This window comes from Dermacentor andersoni, chromosome 6 (genome assembly GCF_023375885.2).
Source record: "Dermacentor andersoni chromosome 6, qqDerAnde1_hic_scaffold, whole genome shotgun sequence".
NCBI classification, from domain to species: Eukaryota; Metazoa; Arthropoda; class Arachnida; order Ixodida; family Ixodidae; genus Dermacentor; species Dermacentor andersoni.
The window spans coordinates 83,982,840-83,990,467 of record NC_092819.1 but is presented as its reverse complement, the minus strand read 5'-3'; the positions used below and the strand labels follow the sequence as shown (position 1 = coordinate 83,990,467).

At 46.0% G+C, this 7,628-nt stretch overlaps 1 long non-coding RNA gene across 1 annotated transcript in view; it reads left to right on the top strand.

The window, feature by feature from the left end:
- Nucleotides 1–5,909: 5,909 nt before the first annotated feature.
- The window catches only part of LOC129382380 (uncharacterized), a 5,996-nt gene continuing 4,277 nt past the window's right edge, over nt 5,910–7,628 (top strand). The window contains exons 1-2 of the long non-coding RNA XR_008610448.2: nt 5,910–6,033; nt 6,993–7,092. This is a non-coding gene — a long non-coding RNA (uncharacterized lncRNA). The remainder of the gene's footprint in view (nt 6,034–6,992; nt 7,093–7,628) is intronic.

The window sequence follows — 7,628 nt, the reverse complement described above, 5'->3', positions numbered from 1 at the left end:
ATAACCCTGCACTATTGTGTCTCTCATAATCCCAAAATTGCTTTGGGGCGTTGAAGCCTATGAGTGAATGAATGAATGAATGAAACCAACCATCAATAAATATTTTTATCATCTTTCACAAACTAGCAAAGAAGACGGATAGCGTCATCGGTCTAATCAAGCGGGTAGCTAACAGAAGGAGAGGCCTGAGCGAAAAAAATCTGATAAGGCTAGTCCACGTAGCGGCCATGCACGTCTGGAAGAGGGCCGAGCGAGACAAGCTAAATGCCATGATAAGGAGGGGGATCAAGAGCGCGCTCGGACTACCAAACTACACACGCACTGACCGACCCCTGCAGTTGGGTATTCATAAACCCTGGAAGAAATAGCAGAAGCACAAGAAAGGGCAGAGATTCTCAGGCTCTCCGGCACCAGGGCGGGCAGACGACTCCTAACAGAGATGGGCGTCCCCCCGGCCACTGTCGAAGACGCCTACCAGGGCCTTCCAAAAGAGCAGAAAGATAACATCATCATATCGCCCGCCCCGCGCAATATGCATCCCCAGCGCAACGTAGAAAGAAAAAAAGGCCAGGGCGGTGGCGCTCCTACGCCACGCGACAGAACTCCCTGGCGGCAGCTGCTTCATTGACGCGGCCCAGTATGGCAACAGCAACAATTTCACGGTAGTGTCGATCAACCACAGGGGTTCGGCCGTTAACGCCGCTTCGGTACGAAACACGTCGTCGCGTGCGGCCGAGCAAGTGGCCATTGCCTTGGCCCTCCTGGACGACAAACATGCCAATATCTTCAGCGACTCCAGGGCAGCCATCCGCGCCTTCAGCGTTGCGCCGTGTGTAAGGAAGCCTGTCGCATCTTCGACAGCAAAAGCATCGCCATCCACGCTCTCACGTGGTTCCCCGCTCACATGGGATCCATCATGGGAGGCCCCAGAAACCTCAACGAGCTGGCCCATTCCAAGGTGCGAGGTCTCGCTTTCCGCAACCATGGAGAACTCCAACGCCGGCCCGCAGTGGTGGAGAACCGAGATCAACCGATCACATATAATGAAATTACGCAGCACTTTCATCTCGGCAGGAGAGACTTTCCCCTTCCACACAAGAAGTTAAGTATAGCACAGGCATTTACCCTCAGATTATTGCAAACAGGCTCGTATCTCAGCCCGGCTTTATTCCACAAGCTTTATCCCGACACCTATGCGACTAGTTCTTGCAGGCACTGCAATGATTTAGCTAGCCTAGGCCATATGCTCCGGCGTTACCCCTCGTTACGAGGCACAGAACAAATAAATGAGGACAAGTGGCTCTCCGCTATCAAGAGCCCAGATGCCGGGGCGCAACTATGGGCTGTCCAGAGGGCCCACGATGCGGCGGTCGGGCATGGCCTGACTGTCCCAACGTGGGAGCGGCCCGCAGCGCGCTGAGTCGCGTACCTCAGGACTTTCATCAAAGTTTTGCGTCCATCCATCCATCCATCATCTTTCACACATGTTTTTCGGCGAAAGAAAGGTAGACAGACATTCCTACCTCTGAAAGTGCATCAAGTACCCTAACAATGCTAATCACATTAAAACCATGTGTGTTCTTTGTTGTTCGTCCCTTCGAGTAGCGGTGTTCTCATTTAACCGTCTAATACTTGTAAATGTGCTGAAAGTTGGACGCTCTGTGTGCGCCGCAGTATAACAGTGAACGTCTTATACCTTCTTGCGCGTCGTGACAGGAGAGACGTCCTGAAGATCTGGTGGTACTCCGACGGCCGACTGTGCCGCCGCTGGCACTTCCCTCGCGGCCTCTGCCCCTCCGGAGGCGCCCACGTCTTCCACACGTCGGCAGACTGCGCTCGGAGATGTGCCGACCGCCGACATCCCTGCCGCGTGCCGAAGACTGTGCACTGCAACGCCACCTACTTGCGGTTCGCGTACTTCGCGGACGCCGTCTCGAAGCGCTCCCGGTCCAGGCGGTGCCGAAGGGTGCCGGCGGCCGGCGGCGACAAAACTCGCCTGTGCCTTACCGGTGCGAACCGGTTCCGCACGATGAACGCCTGCAAGAAGAGCTGCAAGCGCGCTCGGAACTAGTGTGCGTTTGTACCTCCGATAGTGAAATCTGTTAGAGTAAATACGAATGATATTTAAAATGAAGTTGAGCGCACCTTTTCTAGCGCCTTACCGACACGATGGAGTTCGGGGCAGTCGCGAATATATTGGCAGCTATCGCAAGCTAGCGCATATTGAATTCGAGGCGTTGATGCAACAGTACACGAAGGCGCCATGCTAAAGCGTAATTCGCTTTCTTTCCTCTTTTGACTCGCAAGTATTACTTGCGCTACGTGTAAGTACAGCTCGAAGTGACGGCCACAGCGCTCGCGTGTCTTGCTTTATTCTTTCGGTCCTGTGCGTATCGTACTATTTTAAACGCGCCGTGGTGGCGCACTGGCTGTGGCGTCGCGCTGGTAAGCCCGAGGTCGCGGGATCAAGTCCCGGCCGTGGCGGCCGCGTTCGAACGGGGCCGAAATGCAAAAACGCCCGCGGCATCGGTTGCGCGTTTAAAAGTCCCACGTGGTCAAAGTTCACCCGAAGTCGTCCCACTACGGCGTGCCTCAAAGTCATGTCTTGGTTTCGGCACGCAAAACCCCAAAATATAAATTTTACTATTGTAAGTTTTTTAAGCACATGCAAAGTATTTGCTGTGCACTTTGGGCCATGCGTCGTCTAGGCCTGCTCGTCGATATTACGTGGTATCACGACTGCACCGTGTTTTAGTTGAGAGAGTGCCCGGTCGGTCTGTGACGAAGGCTGATATACAATGATGCTCGTTCCGCTGGCTACAATGGCTACTGCGCTACGTGAAATAGGCTAGTCGACGCAGGCGACGCCAGAGCACATCGGAAATTTGCTTTAAGTGGTTGCCGCTGAACAGACCACGAGTCATTTTCTTCCCACCGCTGAAAAGAACAAGGTGTTAATGCTCAAGGAACGATGGACAACGATGGACAGCAAGGAAAGAAAGAACGAGAAAAAAAAAAGATTGATACGTAGTCGTATTAAAGGATGGCGGCAGAGCTGGAGCATATAGGCGATGCGTAGAGTGAGCAGGAAAGAAAAAGAAAAACAATACAAATAGAACCGAAAAAGTGGGCCACAGAACCGGGAAAGAAAATATTCTGCGCAGCATTGGTTCTGTGTAGAAATCTCTGTCGAGTCGTCTACGATAACGTCTGCAAAACTAACACATTACCTTGTTAACGTTTCCATTAAACACTCCATGTTATGTTCCCCACGACTTTTCTTCTCCAAAGCTGAAAACAGGTATTGTAAAACGCGTTCAAAATATTCGAAAACTCATTTTACGAAGTTGCACTTATCTTTTCTCCCAACATAAAAGTTTATTGTTTTGATTTGGCGAGTACTGTAGCCTGCTAATAGAAGTAATTTTCTCAATGCGTTTTCATAGCCATGGACTTCAGTACTACCCGGGATGAAGAGTAAGTAGGTGGCGTTATGGAACTCCTGACGCAGTGCTTGATTATAAAAGAAAATCTTACGAAAAAGTGAGACAGAAAATCTTTCTCATAACTAAGTGTGGGAGGCCAACAGTCGAATTCGTCAGCGTGACACTAGCAGTTCGATCACAGGTATTAAGACTAAAACCAACTCATAGGCAGCGAACGGATTCTAAAATATTAAATAGCGTAGTTTGAGTTGGGTGTCATATGGCTGTAGAGTACTTAAGCTTTGAACTGAAGAATGATAAAGCATCAATTTAAGGCGTGCGGTTTCTTGACGAAAGCTTCGACGTAGGCAAACCAAAGTACGACTTGCATTGCTAGTGATGTAAATTATGTGAGAGCGCCAGGACAAATCGTTGGTTATATCAATACCAAGTAATTGTAAATAATAACGCATTCAAGTTTGGTGCCATTCACATTGAGTCAAAAAGTTAAAAACAGTTAAAAAATTAAATTGTTTGGTCTTACGTGCCAAAAACAGGATTTCACTGAGGCACGCCATAGTGAGAGACTCCGGATTAATTTTGACCACCTGGAGTTCTTTAGTGTGCACCCAACGTGCGGTACACGGGCGTTTTTTCTTTTCCTTTCACCCTCATCGAAATGCAGCCGCTGTGTCCGGGATTCGATTCCGCGCCCTCAGGCTTAGCAGCCCAACACCACAACCACTACGGCGTGTTTCAGAAAAGTTCGAATAACGCGACACTTTATTGCTTTACACTTGGTTGGGTCAAGAATCATTAGCCAAGTACTACACCAGTTAGATATGCAGTCGAGATAGGTTTGAAGAAGGTAGCTGTTTTTTTATTGGTAATTGTACGGTACAAGACACGGTCATCAGCAAATAACTTTCTAGAAGAGTTAGGTTATCCGGCAGGTCATTATCATAGATTAAAAAGAGTAACAGACTTAGTACTCAACCTCGAGAAACGTCAGATTTCACTGCACAGGGGTGTGAGGAACAATTATTAGCTATTACATACCGAGTGCGGTTAGTCAGGAAGCGTTCGGTACACTTCAGGATGTTCGAGCAACAGTTGGTGGGACACCTTGTGAAAGGCTTTTGCGAAGTTCAAGAATATATAATCAAGTGGTATTCTATCATCCAAAGCTAGAATAACATAACGACCAAATGGTAGAAGCTGAGTTCCGCAATAACACTGCTTACAAAAACCGCGTTGAAGATTACCAAAAAGCTAGTTGGATTCTAGAAATGTGATGAGGCTACTCTGAAATAATTTTCACCACCTGTGCATGTTTAACGTTCCCCCAATGCACGGGACACGGGCATTTTTGCATTTCGCTCCCATTGAAATGCGGTCGCCGCGGCCGGGATTCGATCCCGCGACCTCGTGCTTAGCTGCGCAACGCCATAGCCGCTAAGCCACCACGGCGGGTTGACGAGAACTGCAGCTTACGCGACCGCAATTTTTACCTGGCAAAATGCAAAAAAATAATTTGAGTGTCTCTAAGGGACGGCAAACAACATTACTTTGGTTCCGTCCAGCTACATCGCATTTGCATATTCTTAAGGCTTGGCTCAAGTTACGTGAAACACCCTGTAGCTTAAGCCTTTGGAAAAACAACTGCGAATAAAGGGTCCTGTAAAGCTGTGCATTTGATAAAATTAGATATAACCTACTTACACATGGGGCATCTGAGAACGCTAAAATCTGTCCATGTACTCAGTTCGAATTCCTCAACATCCATTACTATGTCATGCAGAAAGGCAGTTGCGTACATCACAAAAAAAAGGAAAGGTCACAAATTGTCTAATCTATAGCATTATTTTTGTACACTCGCACATTACTCTATTATTACACTACGTACACTACCTCATGGGAAGCTACTGCACAACTTATAACGCACGATACTTTAGTTTACATTTTATACTGAACAAGAAATACTCGAAGTATAGTTTTGGTTTAAGATAGTCAGTATTAATCGCCCAGCAAGAAAAGATCTCAGCAAGAATTGAACGCTCTGAAAGGACTATAATGTATGCAGCGTTAGTCTCTGAATATTAGCATTTGTCGCGCCAAACAGTAAAATACACGTTTTGAAACCTCCGAATTACTACACATTTCACATTAGAGGTACACACGCGCTACACCCAATTGTAAAAAAAGCTTGTAGCAAGTTACATATTAAAATATACTAAAACATTTCTCAGGTTACGTTTATTAAATCCGTTTATTAAATTTTCAGTAATACTTTTATATCGTAATAATGATTTTTCGTCGAGCGGGCGCGTGAAAAGATATTTAGTATTGTGAACGGGGCTGCTTTCGCAGTTAGCAAATGTTTTTATTTTACCGTGTGGTATTCACAGAGGCATTCTGTTGTTCTAAAGCTCTGCTTTGTTCGAGAGCGGCCGCTTTCAAAGTAACGCACACAAGAAAGAGAGAGCCTCGGACGCAGACGGCTTCAGATCTCCGTAGGCAGCTGCGTACGAAATCAAACGAAGCGCGTTACTAAGAGCTCTCGTGACACGGCTTTGAATGGTACTTTGTTTTGGGGGCATCACGCAAGGTATGATGTTTCTCCTTTTCTTTCATTAACCTTCCGTGCATGTGAAATATGTACATGCGACAAAGATACGAAGGGGATGGAAGACAGTGCTAGCGCGAAAGTTTAGACACGCAAACGACAATAAGTGAAAGAAGTAGATGGTAAAGAACTCAATGTCGGAGAATCACCGTACGTCTTTTACTAGCCCGTGGATTCTTGCCTTCATGACCCCGGAGGAAGGACAGAACAGTTAATAATGTACCTCCTGCAAAGCTGGCGTGACAGATGCATTCTCAAAGTTGAAGTTATCTTTTCAGCCTAAATTTAGCTTAAAAGCTAAATTAGGCGCCCCTGCGTAATGTATAGCAAAAGCGATAGCAACGGCTAACCTGTATTAGGGAAAAAAATGAATAAATAGACGTTTGACAGCATAACTTCTAACCCAAGGGTGCTGGACAATTCGAACAATCCTACATTGCCTTCCTTGCTAAATAATCGGCTAGCGTATTTCTTCTTCATGAGAGCGTTCCTATTTTGTGGCATGTAGGCACACATTAGAGGTGACATAATACGCATACAGACATTCACGACATTTAAGATGTCGGTTTTCGACAATGTTAAAATGTTTCGGCAACAAATATTGTTAAATCCGTGGTGAAGTCAGTTAATAAACCTGGTGACACTCATGAGTCAATGACTGCAGCTCTCTAAGCTAAATCTCGTGACTTACTCCAGTAATCTTGTGCATGTGCTCGTTTACGATACAAGCAAAATACGTGAGTTGTAATTCGAAATTGTTGTTACCTTGGAGTGTCGCTTCCTCGTACCAATAAGAGCCAGGACCGTTGCCTGTTACTAATTTATAATTGTCTTCGTAATTCTTTCCTATTTAATTCACGTTACACACATCTCAAGAAAGTTGTTTGCTAATGCTCAGATTGTTGTGGACAAATTAGCATTTATTTCTTTTCCTGTTGCAGTGATACAGAAGATATGCAAAGTGCTGTAGTCGCCGTAATAATGTGCAGCATTTTGGTTTGCCTAAACGTAGTTCAGTATTCAGAGAGTGATATAAGACCGGTAAGTTTTGCTCATGTCCTCTTCTACGAGTCTATACACTGTGTAAAATAAAACTTGACGTTTATGATTTCGCAAGTTGCACTATATGGATTGAATTGAGAATAGTGGACTGAATGCTAAGCGAAGGCGTACTTAGATGGTATATCACTCAATCGCAGGCAATTAAGACGGGAGTCATTTAAACAGAGCCGTTCTAATGGCTCTGTTCGTTCTGTTTCCTGGCCTAATGCACCTTAAACGCCTCATAATGACAATTTGTGCAAAGAAAATTATCAAATACTACATTCTACAGACAGACTACATACGACAGACAGACAGACAGACAGACAGACAGACAGACAGACAGACAGACAGACAGACAGACAGACAGACGTCGAACGAGTCTCTCAGCCACCCTGATAGGGTTTGCAGAGCGAGCAGAAGTTTTAATCAGCATGAAAATTTGCTGAATAACAAGACATGACGTGTTCAGCAACTAACACGTCCAGTAACTTCTATCTTCATCGTCAGCTTGAAAATGCACGCTCTCACTTTTT